General features: G+C 40.7%; 1 protein-coding gene across 1 annotated transcript in view; it reads left to right on the plus strand.

Annotated features, from left to right (window-relative positions):
* LOC306766896 (partitioning defective 3 homolog B-like) overlaps positions 1–17,553 on the plus strand; it is a 230,308-nt gene that overhangs the window by 186,759 nt on the left and 25,996 nt on the right. The window lies entirely within an intron of this gene.

Raw genomic sequence — 17,553 nt, forward strand, 5'->3', positions numbered from 1 at the left:
CGCCAGTCCATCGCAGGGCCACACAGAGAGACGAACAACCACTCACACTCACAGTCATTCCTAGGGGCAATCTAGAGTAACCAATTAGCCAATTTGGATGGTGGGAGGAAGCCAGAGTACCCGGAGAGAACCCACGCATGCACGGGGAGAAAATGCAGAAAGGCCACTGACCACACCACACAGAAAGGCCACTGACCAAACCCCTCCCCAGCCAAGGATCGAACCAGTGACCCTCTTACTGTGAGGCCACAGTGCTAACCACTGTGCCACCGTGCAGCCCTACAAAGTAAATCTTCTGCCTGCCTCAATGCTGGACAAAACACAAACACACACAAAGAAAATTCTATTCGGGCCCTTGGTTTCCTGTCAGCCTTTGAGAAACATGAAAAAGACAAATGTGCAGAGTCACACACACACACAAAAAGCTTGTGTCAGGTATATGTGTGTGAAGTGATGCGTTTTGGTCAAACAGAGACTGTTATCATCATTGGCCACTGTGCTGTGGTCGGGACAGATAGCCAAATGGTGTTCATGTGTGTCAATTGTTTTTTTCCTCCCGTACATTGTTAGCTCAGCTGTGTTGTCGAGGACATAGACACCCCTATGTATCAAATACATGTACATGAGAGCACACTGTACACACACACTTTTGTTTATATGTGCACAAGCAAAGATAAAATGCCTGTGTGCACATTTGGAGATCGTCTGCCATTTTTAAAGTGGCATGCAGCTCTTCAGCTTCTGAGGAGGAAATATCTGATGCAGAAATATAGGCGAGTCATCTGATAGATAAGAAATACTGGGATCGGAGGGGATGGTGGGCAGGGACACAGTTTTCATTGAGTTCAACAAAATAAGGATTTTTAAGACAATCATGAGATGCCAAACAAGAGTGAAGGAGGTGTTGTGGCAGACTGAAGTCTCACTGAGAGTAAATGCTGGAAGCCGGGAAGGAAGAATATTGAAAACATCAGGAACACAAACATGCCTTGTTAAGTTTCTGCTGCAAGCTATAAGACTGCATGATGTATTTGTTTACAGTGTTGTATTCTGGCTACCTCTCTGCAAACACACTGGATCCATCTTGTGTTCTGTTAATTGTGGTAACTCACAAGATCTTTTTGTGGTCTATACATTGATTTGTTTCAAATAAGTTTTAAATCCACAGATTATTTTCTATGCATTAACACATTTTTTTTTTTACAATTTCATTTATTTGATAAAAGCTGTTTTGTTTTGTGTTGTTTTGACAATAATCACCAATGCCTAAAGTGATCTTCGGAGCCCCGTAGAGGTCTGGACCTTCAGTTTGGTAATGGCAACCCCAGTAAGCCTGGTGACATCTTTATAATTCAATCCCAAAATTGAAATATTGTAAGTAGCAATGCTTTAGCTATAAATTCCTATCAAACTAAAGCCTTATTTTTGCTGCCTTTATGTATATAAATAGTTATGACCATGTCCAATTCTCTCAAACATCACTCCCTACCTACAGTATGAGTCAGAAGTTTGGAAACTTTTGATCAGTACTGCACTCCTTTGTATTCTTTACGTTGGCATGGTCGGACAGTGCAGAGTTGTTAGAACACCTCCCAAGTTGTGGTATCAGTTCCAGACAGCAGCAAACATGGTGACATATGTGATGATTTTGGTAATGTACATTTTTAGAGACATGAAGAGAGGCTGCACAGAAGAATGAGGTCATCCGTGCAGCTATTTAATACATCGAGACAGCTTCTTCTATGTTCCTTTCACTGGTAACACATAAGCTATACTGTGCAACGTTGCCCCTGGCCTGTAAATGCACCACTCCGTTTGGTACCTCTGGGTATGCATCCTCAACCTCTCTAAAAATATGAACATAAATGACTCAAAAGACTAATTGTCTGTATGTATGTGTGTTCAACACAAAGTATAAATTAGACTTAACACATGGCCTCAAGCATATAATCAATTTCCCACGTGTTGCTAAATCCTGACCAGGACTTAATAAAACAGGGACATGGATTGATATATTTCTAGCAATATCACCAGACACCTGCGATGGACTGGCGACCTGTCCAGGGTGTATCCTGCCTATAGCCCAATGATTGCTGGGCTTCCCTACAACCCCTAATAGGCATAAGCAGTTAAGAAAATGGATGGATGGGTAGATGTCACCAGACAGGCTTTGAAGGTGAAAGGACCCTAAAGATGTCGACATTTATACTTCTCTAGCAAACAATATCCTCTATAAAAGTAGAGAAGAGATGATGGAATTGTTGCTATAGCAACTTCATGTATGATTTTCTTCTCTTGTATTACTGATGTTTTTATTGGCATTTCACACCAATAAAGCAGACAAGTTACAAGTGAAATAGTTCAGAGAAATATTCTGCCAGAGCTGTATGAAAATAGAGATGAAACTTAACGTGCATGCTGAGATAATGAACTAACGGTTAGCGTAATGGTGGTGATTTGATATAGCCATTCAATGTCCTGACTGAGGAAAAGTACATTTCACTTGATGTTTTTTTCTGGTTAAAGAAAATGGACCTACTGCTGAAATGCTTGTGAATTCTCTCTTAAATTAGTGTCACTGCTGAGAAAATAACTTTTTAAGTTGAATTTTGCTGTGTTTGTGGCATTTTCTCTATCCTGCTTGCTTTTTCCAGCCAACATTTTCACTTAAAGCACATAGTTTTCACAGATCGCTTTAAAGAGATCTTTATTGAAGAGACATTAATATTCTCAAATTGAGCCCTGCTGTGTTATAAAAGCAGTTGCACACAAACCACAAATGAATGGTAACATTGTCTGGTAAACTCTAAACCTGAAGTATATAAAGGGAAATGTCTCCAAATTCACAGCATTTAAGCAATAAATTTGTTTGCAAGGCGTTTCAGTATTGCTCTTAAATATGCCATGTGGCAGCGAAGCAGTTTGGTCTCCTTTTAATCTCTGCTACTTGCAATGAGACTGTCCCATTGGTCCTTTATAAATGGAGAGATTTGTTTCCAACCACTAACTCAGAACCATCCAGCCTCTTCAGTGAAGATGTCTCAATAGTGTTTGAGAATTCAAGCCAAGTTCCTCACACCCGTTTTCTCACACACACACTCCTACTCTCTCCCTCTTTTCTCCCTCTCTGTCCTCCCATCTGTGAGTTCAGATGAACAGAAGTCTCCTGGGGCTTTTCATTGGCTTAGCTCCACACTAAGAGGCGAGCTAATTGGCCAGCTGGGGCCCAGCCGGTTGTTGGGAGACGGGGCATTGGCTGAGAGTAGGGTCAAGTGGCATGTCATTGGTCAGATTTGCTGGTAACCTGGCAATACTTGAGGCTTTCCCTCTTGAGAAAAGCCTTGGGGAAAAAAAATGCAAAAAATACTCTTGAACATAATTTGGTAACAGCATTTATGAAAAAACTGTTGGTAATTGGCAGCTTTTTGGTGATATAGAGGTGCGTGTGCAAGTCGCTAGTCCTTGCAGACTTTGTGTGAATTTAAACCTAACCCTCAATTATGAGGTCCTAAATTGTTTGAAGTACTGTTTCACCTCCAGCTGTAGCATCTTTTCAATCCAAACAGGCTACAAGTTTCAGCCGACTTGTTTCCAAGGCAAGACCAAGTGTGTGTGTGTGTGTTTTCTTTCCCTGGTGTGTTCTGTTAGTCCTTTGCCAAATTGTGGGTTATTTATTTTTACACCAGCTTTGCTTGACCCATGGGACTCGGATCAGTCAGGCACATTCAATGAGGATTTTTGTCAGATGAAAGTTTCAAACAGTAAATCTGAGGGCTATTTCACATTTTTAGTCTCATTTTGTCATGAATATTTTTGCAGACCATAATAATGGTTTTAAATAAAGACATTTAAAAATGTAATATCTTTCTCAAGTCAAGAAAAACAGTAGTTTGTCTCTGATCATTCATTATCCTATCCTATCCGCTTAGTCCGATGAAGGGTCGCTGGGAAGCTGGAACCTATCCCAGCAGTCTCTGGGCTAAAGGCAGGGTATACCCTGGACAGCTCGCCAGTCCATCGCAGGGCCACACAGAGAACCATTCATGCTCACGCTCATTCCTATGGGCAATTTACAGTAACCAATAAACCTAACTCTCATGTCTTTGGAGTGTGGGAGGAGGCCAGAGAGAATCCACGCATACACGGGGAGAACATGCAAACTCCACACAGAAAGGCCACTGACCAAGCCTCGCAGATCGAACCAGCAACCTTCTTGCTGTGAGGCCACAGTGCTAACCACTATGCCACCGTGCAGCCCTTGTCACTGGTCAGTTATCTGTTATTTCGTTGTGTGTTCCAGTTATCATTGAATTAGTTTATTCATTTATAGCATTTAAAGGGGCTAAAGTGAATCCATCTTTAATAAAAAAATAAATAAATTTTAAAAAAAGTGTAATATTGAAAGACGTAATTGCGTCAATCAGTGGTAGATGATAGATCCATCCATCCATTTTCCGAACCCCTACAGGTAAATTCACAGACTTTGCTGCAGAGCAAAGCAAAATTTCCATGTTCTGTCAGTGCAAATTGTACGAGCGCAATTCCATATTTCTCTGCTGGTGCGTCAAGTATCGTATCATCTGCACACCATTGGCCATATTAGCCAAGCAACCTGTTCAGATATGGTTGTGATGTAATGGCCTACGTGGATCTGACATGCTCTGACAATTGACAGTTAACACTGAAGCAGGTCACAAACTACCATGTAATATAATGTTTTGTACATCATTACACAAAAGTCTATCAAGCTGTGAGTATGTACAGAACTTGCACGCCTCGTAAAATGGAATTTTTGGCCGGTCTAGCACAGCTAGCTCAATGAACGACACAAGATAAACACTAATGTTACAAATTGGGGTAAAAAATGAAATGGTATCTACTCTCCATTTATTGCTAAAGAATAATACATGAACTGAGTTTGACAACAGCAGCTTTGGTGACATGAGTATTTGTAAACCTTTAAAAATACCCAACAAAGGAGGGAAACAAAAGCAATCAAATGCATTTTTTCATGCGTTATGAAGAGTCTAAAACACTGTGGCTCCCTCTGATTGCTCAATTGCTCTTTGACACAGTGATAGGAAATTATTTCTTTTCCTTAAAAGAAAATTAACATATTTAAGAAACCCAAAGGACTGTATCAGGAATGAATCAAATCAAATTTCATTTAAGTGAACCAAATCATTTTGTTTAACAATGTATCATCTCTGAATCATGTCTTACCTCATTTATCTGGATATGTGTTGCATAGAAGAGAGATGCCCTAGTTTATGCTGATTTACGGAATGACTGCTTTTGCTGATAACACAGTCGTGATAACAATAATAAGTCAAGTTTACTGTCATAGCTAGCTAGTTGTATTATAATAACAAGTGAGATTTTATATCTTCGTCATTTTTTATATATTTTCAAACTTGATGTTTTTCCTCAAAACCACATGTAGTTTCCTTAGAAAACAGAAATAGCATATCATAATACATGACAAAGTGTAAAAAAATCTTTCTCTTTCTGTCCTTCATCGTGGGTTAATATTGATCCACCCCCAACTTTTTTCTTTTTTCTTTTTTTATTAAGTAGCAGAGTAAGCTAATCCAGAGGAAATGAGAGGTGGAGGTTAGTCACCAAGGATTAGTCTGGTCCCAGGACATCAAACGTTCCATTCCCACCCAGGAGATAATCATAGCCACGTTAGCCAGGAAATTAAGTGACTGCCTTTCGGAGGGTTTCTAATCCCCTTCTTGCTCTCCTCTTACATTTCTCCTTCTTTCCCACCCACCCTACTTTCTATGGCTCTGTTCCCTTTCCCCTGCCCACCCCCATTTTCAACCCCACCTGGACTTCAACTAAATCCACGCCGTGGTCGATCTGCAGCTTTTAGCTTGTGTCTGCAAGAAAATGGTTGTCTCCATTTCTTTTCAGTATGTAATGGATAACGCTATCTTCTCTTGTACTGGTTATCATACCTGACCTTTGTGCCAAGTCAGAGCTTTAAGATGAACTGACAGCTGCAATTTGACATTTTTCATCTGATTGTCAGGATTTGAAAATTTCCCGGGAACAATGAGCTTCCATTTGCATGGAAAATATGGGATCATCATCGCACTTTCCGGAGCTAACGCTTGCAAATACATTATGAAATATGTAAAGCATGCGTATCAGTGTGCTTGGATAATCAGCTTTTCCTCAGTTTCTGGTGGCTGGCAATAAAAAAGGGGAGGTTTCCAGGGGGTCATATAATATAGGTCAGAGAGTACTTAAGGTTTAAAAACTTCCTATTTGCGTGCATTTCTTTTACCAGCACAGAAAGAACAACTCACTGCACATGCTGTGTGTTTCTGCGCCTCCACAAGTGTACAAATCTGATGATGTATTCAGATCCACATGCTGGAAAAAAGTGCAGTCTAGCAAGAGGATTTTTCTCCCTCTCTACCAGCATGTCATCTCACACTAAAGCGACTATTGACTCCATTTTCCCCTCTTACTTTTATGTGCTCCGTCCGCCATTATTTAAAAATAAAGGATTTTATTATTTTTTTTAACTTGGGATAAACATGATATTTATCATGATTGAGAGTTTAAAGTTAGAGACGAACTCAGTTTTTCTGTCTTGCTGTGGTATCCGGATGAGATTGGATGGAAATGAGGAGAGTGTCTTATGAAACAGAATCTAGAGGAGTGTAAAAAGGGAAGGAATAAGCTGAAACTAAAATATTGAAACTGGGAAACTCTGACAAGAAGAGATAACAGGACTGTAAGGGTCAAGACTTCCATTAATAACACATAAAGCATAAAAGAAAAACCCAAAAAACTCTGCCTGGTCATGGCCAGCCGCTGACTGGAGCCAATCATCAGAAAGAGGAACTGAGTGTGTGTGAGAGGTGGAAGGGAAGAGTGCAACTTTAGATCCTATTACTGCTCCATCTAACCTGCCACTGCAGCCACCTGCTCCCACTGCCACATATTAATAATCTCTCACACAGACACGCACACATAACTTATATTTTATTTCAGTATTCAGGCTTTTTGCATGTCCATACCTTTGCTCATGCAGCCATTACAGATCCAGCAGAGCCATGTGCTTGCTTCTCATGTGAAGTCTTTCCACTCTGCTGAGATATCATAGAGAAATAAATAAATAAAACAAGATATCCACAAACACAAAAGCAGCAGAGATTTTCCTGCCTGAGGCACTGACAGGATAAAAAAAAAAAAACAGGAAAAAAAGAGGAGAGCAGGTAAAAATTTACCCTTGTCTCATCTTTGCTGTGTCTGTCTTCTCCGCCATCATGTCTTCGTCTCTGTCAGGTAAATTGCCTCCCCTTTAACCTGCACCTTTTTCTCCCCACTCTGCCGTGCTTCTCCACTCTCATATTCTTCCCTGGAATTCACCTGCTTTTGTTCCCACTAATCCTCAAAGGGGAACTTTTTTAAGTCGGGAAGTTTAGGGTAGAGGGTAGGCACAGATGGAGAGAGGAGGGGTGGGTGGGAGGTAAAGGGATATACAATCTGGGTGGCAGGAAGGGGGCTTATGGGAATCCAAATTATCTTCCTGCACTTTTTCAGCTCTTTTCCTCCTCATTCTGCTCTCTGTCCCTTTGTACATGTTCACCCCCCGAACTCCCTCTTCCTCTCTCTTTTGCTCGTCTTATCAACTCCCCACCTTGCACTTTCAAGGACGAGCTTAACTGTTAAGAACAGTAAGAATTGGATAAATCTGTGTGTGTGTGTGTGTGTGTGTGTGAGAGAGAGTTATAACTGTATCTCTTTCTGTGCTATTAATTTATTATAACTGTGTCATTGCATTGTCTTGTATTAAACATGGTGTGTGTCCACATGAAGATCTCAGACACATATGCATGGGTGTGTATATCTCCCAAGGCTTTGCAGCAGAAACTAATCCTATCCTCTCTTCTATCGCCTTACTGTACCTTCCCTCTTACCAGCATTTATTTATCCCAAACTCTTTCTCCCAGCACCAGCATTTTTCCCATTTAACTCACATTTTTCACTCTCTCACCTTCGTTCTCTCCACATGTGTGTGTACACAGACACGCACACACACACACACACACACACACACATATATATATATATATATATATATATATATATATATATATATATATATATACAGCGTCCAGTGATTATACACTTTGCGCAAAGAAGGGGGCCGAGGACAAGTGAGCATCATAGGCCACTATCCAAGATGAAACATCCAAGCTCCACAAATACATCAGGAAGAGGGCACCGAGTAATGAAGCACTTAGTGAATGTCTCAGATAATGGAACCTGGAGGAACACGAGATGGAAGAACCAACATGGCAGGAAAAGCCCCTGCATGGGATGTACCACCAGCAGATCACCGAAGTGGCCGATATAAACAAGTCCTATCAATGGCTGGAGAGGACTGGACTGAAGTACAGCACAGAAGCACTAATCATGGCAGCACAGGATCAGGCCCTGAGCACCAGAGCGATCGAGGCCCAGATCTACCATACCAGGCAGGATCCCAGGTGCAGACTATACAAAGGAGCCCCTGAAACAATCCAGCACCTTACAGCAGGGTGCAAGACACTGGCAAGCAAAGAATACATGGAGCGCCATAACCAAGTAGGCAGCATAGTGTAAAGGAACATCTGTGCAGAATATGGAAACTCCCCCCCAAGGTGGTGGAGAACCAGAGGGCTAAGATCCTCTGGGACTTCCAGATCCAGACAGATAAAATGGTGGTGGCCAACCAACCGGACATAGTTATCATGGATAAGCAGCAGAGGAAAGCCATAGTGATAGATGTACCCATCCCCAATGGAAATATCAGGAAAAAGGAGCATGAGAAACTGGAGAAGTACCAAGATCTCAAGGAAGAACTGGAGAAGGCCTGGAGGGTGAAAGCAACAGTAGTACCCATAGTGATCGGAGCACTGGGGGCCGGGTCCCCCACACTGGAGAAATGGCTCCAACAGATACCAGGTGAAACATCAGACATCTCTGTCCAGGAAAGCACAGTCCTAGGAACAGCTAAGATACTACCGGACTCGTGTTACAATGAGTGAACAAGTTGCTCAAGACCACTTTAAACCATGACTAAAGAGTCTAACTCTGGAAACAACGTATTGCAAGGATTGCAGCTCAAAACATTTGCTTCATCCTGTCCACGTCTGGTGTTAATAGTACTGGTAAAGTAATTATCTCATGTGAAGCCAAAGTGTGTTTTTAATTGCAAAAACAAGTTTGCTCAAGTGTTTTGTTGATGTTTTGTAGATGAAGGTTTGGGTGGGTTCTACCAACTCGTTGGCTTGAAATGTCATTTAGCAAAACTAGATTCAGTTTGATTAATTGATCTACAGGCTGATTTGCATGCAAACACACACTTTTAATACAGTGCTTTTTTGCTTTCTCACACACACACACACCAAATAAGCTTAGCGTTAAGTAGTATTAATAGCTGTGTTCATGGGAGATGCTCTAAGCTGCGTGCTTTGGGGGAAATTGACCTTCTGTGGTCTTAATTGTACCAGAGGCTCAACAGCGCTGTGACATTTAACTGTGCTCCAGTCTTAATTCATGGCGCTTTATTCTAGTGTTTTGCTGACATTTCAGCAGGAGGAGGTTCACGAGAAAAGATGAATGGTGCCTCTTTGCTGTTGTAAACAAATAAGCAAATTTGCACTGATTGTTTCGATTCTTAGCTGCCTTTCTCTGCTTTGTGCACAGTTATCACAAAAAACAAACTAACCAAAAAGATTTGAATCAGGAAGAAAAAGGTTTTAACTTATTAACTTATTCTGCTTGTCAGCATCTGTAAAACTCAACCAGTTGCCTTGTTGCATTTCAGATGTCCAGTAGAAACTATTGAAAGCTTCTGTTTCTCTTGATGAAAACGGAAAGTCGCCTATACAGTTTGACTGTCAATCAGCTGGTACTCATCTGGTCATCTAACTGAGGCAGAAAGCAAATAAACTTATTTACAGAAATACTCCTGTCATAAACTGGTTCAGGAGAGATATGAGCTATTTTTTCAGAATTTATTTCCTCCAGCCTATTTCCTGCCTACATGATGTAGATGTATTAAGATAAACTGCATATGGTGACATGATTTCCTCCATATCCTCAACCCGGACTCATTAGTGGAAAGACCTAATTTATTTGACTGTTTGTGCGCGTAAAGCTGAACTTGTGTGTGAATGTGAATAAACATGTTCTTGTTGACTCTCTTTGCTGCGGTGCTACCTTGTTAAAAGGCTGTAGTAATTAGTTGAGAAAATGGGAGGCTTTTCTCCAACAGCTGCAATTACTGTTGCATCCGAAATATCTCGATGGATAAATGGATGGAAGAAGGAAAGCAAAGTGTGTTAACTGAACAAAAGCAGGACGAATAAACACCAGGCGGCTGTAATAGAAGACGCTGCTGAATAAATGAAAGGAAGTATCCATGGATGAAGTAGGTGGCCAGTTGAAAGATGGTGAGTGTGAAGGAAATGAAGGAGAAAGAAATTACAACCCGATTCAAAAACAGTAACAAAGAGCAAAAAGACTTGAATGATACTTTTGCTCTCTGATGTACGTTGTTATAACGCTGAAGAACACACACGGTGCAGCATGTCATTCTTCTTGTCTCATGTCTCCTTGACACAAAGCCGAAAGCGATGTTTTTAATATCATTTCAGACTAAATGTGAAGCTTCATGATTTCAGTGTTTTATTTTGTTTTTTTGTGCATTTGATTTTTTTTTTTTTTTTTTATCTATACAAGTGAAATAAGTGAATATAAGGAAGTGGTGAAGTCATCATGCAGTTGTTGTAACATCATCATATCTCTATGTTTAAATTCAATATTTATACTGTGTAACAAGCAATAGTGTACTTAAAAAATGGAGTAAATTTTCATTTAATAGATAATTATCTAATAAATCTTCAAGACAAATCTTAATGATACTCTGTGATATTGATTTAATGGTAATTTAAATTGATTAGATAGAAGAAGACAAAACAGTCAATAAAAATTTGATAAAAGTTATAATAAAAGTTAATAAAAGTTATTGCCTTGGACATGTCAGCCCTCATGGATAGCAACCAGAAGGGGTGGAGTGCTCATTCCAGGTTAGGAATCTGTCTGCCTCAGCTGGAAGAGTTGGAGTTTCCTGGGATTGGGTTTATGTGTGATGGTAGGGTGGAACAGATGATGCAAGGACATACGGAGCTTCACCAGTAGGAAGGATGGTGCTGTGGTGAAGAGGGGTGACCTGAAAAGCAAAGCCCTAACTTTACTCTTACTTTATCCAACCGTCACGTACAATATGAGATTTGGGTATTGAATGAAAGGTTGAACTGCCACATTCAACCAGCTGAAATGAGTTTCATTCTGAAGGCGTTCAGACTCAGCTGGAGAGATCACACATCTGGAGGTAGCGTGACGTGGAGCAGCTGCTCCTCTGTATTGAAATGAGTGAGTTGATGTTTTTCCATCTGATTATAATGCTTTTTGGTTGACTCCCACTGGGAGGAAATCTCAGAAGAGACCCAGGACCCAGAATTAAATATCCCTTCTGGCCTGGAAATGCCGCAGGAAGAACTGAAGAGTTTTACTGGGGAGAGGTTTGCCTGGGTCTTCTTCTTAAACCTGCTCTCTCAATAACCCAGCAATCAAGCGAGTGATGGATGGATGGATGGATGGTGTAGGAACTCAGCAGAACTGAAGAAACCTACTTTCCCATGTTGTCCAGGGTGTTCGCTGTGTTGTCCAAAGGTTGGTCTGCTTTTAGGTTATCATGAGCTCCAGATCAGCCCTGACCATAAAAGTAGCCATCCCTATCAGTTTGTGGAGTTTTTCTTCTTTTGTTCCTTTTTTTTTTTTTTGTAAACAGCCTCAGCTTTCCATAAGATCAATAAGATTGATAGTGACAAGCCATGGGTGGATCCAGAAGATCTGATTGGACCCTGTTATTGTCACTGATGGCTTTACTCTTTACAGTTGAGTAAAATGTCACATACTCTGGACTTTTAGTCATTTTGTACAGTGATGTTGTGTCTACAACTTGTGGGAAATTATACAACACAAAAATATCAGCTCTGATAGTAATAAAAGTTAAATTGAAGATGAAATATAAGTTTATCATTTCTAAATAGACCAGAAGGCAGCATGATGGTGCTTTCTGTGTGATGACAGAATTTTCAGCCACTATAAGCATAAATCATTTTAAACAGGGGTACTTTCTTCAGTAAGAGGTCCACAATCCAGCAGATTTTTCATGTATCCCTGCTCCAACACAGCTAACTCAAATTCATGAGTCATTGTGCAGGTCTTGATAGGCTGTTAGATCTATTTCATTTGATTCAGCTGTGTTGCAGGAATACATGGACAATCTGCTGGATTGCAGACTTCATTGGACCAGATTTAGTACCCCTGATCTAAAATATAGAAGGATCCTAAATATTTGCATTAGGAAAGATGCTTTTGTTAAATGTGCTGAGATTTAGCTCATTTCAGAATCCTTTAAATACTTAACGTTTACATGAATGCTGGATAAAGTGATCCAATCAGTTGTGTTTATATGATGAAAAAACTGAATGATTTCTGAGTCAGAGCCCCTTTTCCCGTTGGGTCTTTTAGCATTGTAACACGTCTTAAGACTTTTTTCTGCTACTTTTTTAATTGACCAGTGGATCAATGGATTTTAGCTTCGATTCATTTTAAGAATTAACTGCATGAATAACTTTAGTAACTCTTTTAGTAATCTTTAACTCTTTCAGTTTCCAACTAAAAACATATCGACCACAGTAAAGGCTGATGTGGAAATGCAGCTGGTATGTTTTTCCACTTCTACTGGTCAATAAGTACAATTTGTCCTGTTAAACCAGCCTGGAAATTTTTCACTGGAAACAGCTAAATGATGGACTCATCACCCGGTGTAAAGTTGTAAAGCCCACTAATTTTACAGATGCAACGGATCATGATGTAGATGACTAATTTAAAGGACAAACATAATCAATCGGAGCCTTCTTTAATTACATGCGTTACAAAGAATAAACTGAGAAGCTGAATCCTTTATGCTTTGACATGCACATTCTAGTTTCTGTACGTTAACACACTCGCTGCACACATACAGGCATTGGTAATATCACAGAAAGTGGATGACACACACACACATACACTGTAAACCACAAAGAGCTGTCATTTAATTGAGCCCACCTAAAGTGCTGGCTGAGCAGAAAGATAGAACTGATACAGATTAAAACCTCTCTTCCATTAGTCATTGATCAATGCAAGAATGGGTTGGGGGCAAAATGGAGAGAGGACAAAGATTTAACTCACCTTGTTTCTTCCTGTTTAATTTGAAATATGGGATTTAATCTGTTTTGTGTGTGTGTGTGTGTGTGTGTGTGTGTGTGTGTATTGAGAAGTCTGCAAAATGGATGAAGCTAAATGGAGGACAGTGGTGGAAAAGAGTTCTAACTTCGATGATTAGACATGTGGAAAGGTGAAGGGAAGGTAGAGCGAGATGTAGGCAGCAGGAGGGCCAAAGAGACGTTAACTAAAGGGAAAGGAGGGAAATTTAACAGCACTCAAAAGAACCCTTTATTTCACTTAAGGAGAGTTGGCTAATGAAGGGAGCCGATTAGATGTGGACAGCGGGAGAATGAGGAAGAGGCAACCACGGGAGGGGTGAATGATGAAGGGGTGCAGAGGACGAAATCACAAAGCGGAGAAAGAGACACTTCACATTTGAACAAAGTAGTCTCATTTAGGCAGCATGCATGTACCAAATACTCAGTGTCGATCTAAATCCCTTTGATATCCTTGAAACAGCTCAAGTGAAAGGAATGGGACATCAGAGGCTTTATTTGTGTGTGTGTGTCATTGTGTCTGTGGGTAAAACAGACAGAGAGGGAGGGGGAAAAAACTCTAAAATAGCAGGAGAAAGCCTGAGCCTGTGTCAGTGCTGAAAGTGATGGGTTGGTGTGTTTTATGGGTAAATTGAAGGGTGTGTTAAAAGGAGAGTGATGAGCCGCTCTTACAGTGTGTGTGCCCGTGTAAGTTTGCGTGTGTGACTGCTCCCTCTCCCTTCAGTATCAGTCTCTTCTGCTTGATTTGCGCGCTCTCCTCCCTGCCTCTCCTCTGCTCGCTATGCCGTGAAATGGTTTTTCACTAGACCATTACCCCTACCAGTGCACTACTGTGCTGCCACAGCCCTCTGTGAGTGAAAGGGAGTGTGTTTCAGTGTAGGCCTGCAGAGAGAGAGAGAGAGAAGGGTGTGTGTTTGGCTGCATGAGAGCGAGTTTGAGTGTGCAAATTAGCATTATATTGTGCATGTGTTGTTTATGTGTAGTGAAGAGGAATTATGTGAACGCTCTGGTTAATGTGTTTGCGTGTGTGTAAACTCATTTAAGGGGAAATTAGAGAGGTGTCCGTGACCCTAAAAGAGTGAGATGTTAAACTTTTGCCCTTATCTGTCAAGAAGTTACTTCAGTCTTGGTGTCATGTATTCAGCAAGGTATTGGAAACATTTCTCACGCTGGCACGAAGCACACAGTTTGCTGCACATCCATGATGAGAATCTCCCGTCCCACCACATCCCAAAGCTGCTCTACTGGATCGACAGCTGGGGACTCTGGAGACCATTTGAGCACAGTGAACTCATTGTAATGTTGAAGAAGCCAGTCAGTGATGAGCTTTGTGACATGGTGCGTCATCCTGATGGAAGTATCCATCAGAAGATGCTACGCTGTGGTGATAAAGGGATGGACATGGTCAGTAACAATACTTTGGTATCCTGTGGTGTTTATATGATGCTCAGTCGACACTAAGCCCAAATTCCACACCATTACACCACCACCACCAGCCTGAACCGTTGATACAAGGCAGAATGGAGCCATGCTTTCATGTTGTTTATTCTGACCCTATGCAGCAGCTGATATGGAGACTCATCAGATCAGACAGTGATTTGTTTTTTTTGTAAACTGTAGCTTAGCTTCCTGCTCTTAGCTGGCAGTAGTGAAACCCAGTGGTATTGTGTGTTCAAAGATGGTATTCTCCATCCTTTGGATGGAACCAAATTGCTTATTTGAGTTACTTTTGCTCTTGTATAATCTCTAACCAGTGTAGTCAGTCTTCTCTAGCATCAACAAGGTATTTCTACCAGTCTTTTTTATTATCTTATGTTTTTTTTTTCTTTTTTAGACTATTTTCTATGAACCTTAGCGATGGTTATGTGTCAACATCCCAGTAGATCAGCAGTTTCTGAAATACCCAGAACCACAACATGTTCAAAGTCACTTAAATCACTTTTCTTCCTCATCCTGTAGTTTCAGTCAGCAGGTCAGTAGGTCTTCAGTATGTTGTCTTGACCATGTCTGCATGATTAAATGGACTGAGTTGCAGCCACGATTGACTGATTTGCTATTTGCGTTAAACAGTTGAGCAGATGGATCGATTAAAGTGGTGTGTGAGTGTTTAATGTCTGCCCTTCCAACTCCATCCATCCATCCATCCGTCTGTCTGTCCGTCCAAGATAGGCTGCTAGAGCTGGTTCAGGTTTGGAGCATGACTCTTCCACACTGCTGCTCTAAGATCTTTTTACAGATGTTTATAGGAGTTAGATCAGAGTCCGTAGGACCATTTAGTTATAATCTTACTTATTTATTGCTTTTGATGACGTTCCTGGTGAGGAACTTGTGACCTGTAAATAAAACCGGATGGTTTGTTTTGCTCCAGGGTGTCTTGGTCGTCTTTGGACGTCGTTTTACCATTTTACCGCTCCATGTTTGACAGCAGGTGCAATCTTTTCTCTGAAGTTGGAGTTTCTGTAAGAATTTCTGGAAAAATCTCCAGTTTGTGTCTTCCAAAGACATTTTCCATCAACTGTTGCTCATCACTGAGTCCAGCAGTTTTTATTTCTTTCCTTCTCCTCCACCAGTGGGTTGGTCTGAAATCTTGTTTAGAAGGTGAAACATCTTGGAGTTTCCTTTTTCATCAACACAAATCTTCAGATCTGATCATATCCCAGCTCCCTCTGCAGTCATATATTTAGCCGTTGTTTACAGTCTGATGGAATTGACTTGCACCCGTAGTCAAAGGAGCATGAAGCAACTCCGTTGAGCTCCTTTACTTCAGTGTCGACCGTTTCCTCTTCAGTGACCTGAGTAGCTGAAGAAACAACTAAAGACTTTTTAGAAAGTTTTGTAAAATAGCAATAAATTCTTTCATGTTTGCAGGGACAGTTGATTTTATTTGAATCACTTTTCAGGAAGAGTGAACCATTATTTCCGTCATCTAGGAGAGAGCTGTAAATATGTCCACTTCTGTAGACGTGTTGTATCTTCCAGAAGTTTCCAACCAACTTTTAAACCATCTCTCCGTCTATTTCCCTTCTTGACTCTCCTTATTTATTTCACTCAGCTCTCCATCTCCACCTCCAGATGCAGTCATCCATCCTCTCATCTCTCACCCCTCTCACCATCTCCACTTCCCCCTTTTAACATCTTGTTTAAATCGTGCCATTAACATCCTTTCACCTCCCCACTCTGCCGCCCTCGTCCTCACCTCATTCACTTTCTTGTTTTATAACTCACCTCTCATCTCCTTTCTCTCCCTTTGCCACTCCTCAATGACTTCATAATATCCCTCCTCCCCTCTTTATCTCCCTCACATAGTCTGTAACTCATTTACTCCTCATTCACTCCATCCCTCTCTCCACCTTTCTTCTCCATCGAATACCTTTTTCGTTCTCTCACTCCATCTCTGTTCTCTCTTAATATCCTGCTGTTTCCTTACCTGAGATATCAGAGCTATAAAGAGAAGTGTTTGAAGGAAAGCAGGGCCAGCAAATCTGTTTTCCATGCCTTCTGGCATCATTCCTGGAATGCAGACAGAGCAAAAGCTGCTCTCCAATATTAATACCTCAGCTTTGGATGTTTTCTGTGTTGGTATAACACAGAAAGCTGTATTATATTTACAAACATTTTGGTTCCAAACATGCAAATAACATGCAAATTAATGTCCCATCCCAGTAGACAGTAGTGCTTTTGCCCAGGTTGTAACATCTCATCTCAAGTTGTAGAATGATTTTAGTATTTCACCTTTTATTTATTGTCTGACATGAGTTACAGCAAAGCAGAAGGGCACTGTCTCTGCAGGGACAGCAGTTTTGGTCCTTCAAGATGTGGGCATACTCTCAATATGTTGCCCTTTTAACAAAAAAAAGAAAAAGAAAGAAAAAAAGTATCCCAAGGGAACACTGTTTCAGAAAAAGTAACATATAAGATATGTGACATCCTCATCTAATATTGTACTGGTGTTGGATCATGTTCACATTCCCAGCTGTGATCTGTCCCTTCCTCCAGCTCTGTTAAACCCCCTCCCGTCCACACTGGAAAGAAGTGCACTCTCAATAAAATGACTTTTTTTTTTTTATATTTACTAACTTATGTCACCAAAAGTAACAAACGCTTTGAAGTGTTTGAGTTTTCTATTTGAATGTAGTTTTTATGTGAAACTAATTACCAATAAATTGTCACTTTTAAATAAAATATAGCAAAAAATAATTCCATACCTTTT

The sequence above is a fragment of the Telmatherina bonti genome (genome assembly GCF_933228915.1).
Source record: "Telmatherina bonti genome assembly, chromosome: 15".
In the NCBI taxonomy this organism is placed as follows: Eukaryota; Metazoa; Chordata; class Actinopteri; order Atheriniformes; family Telmatherinidae; genus Telmatherina; species Telmatherina bonti.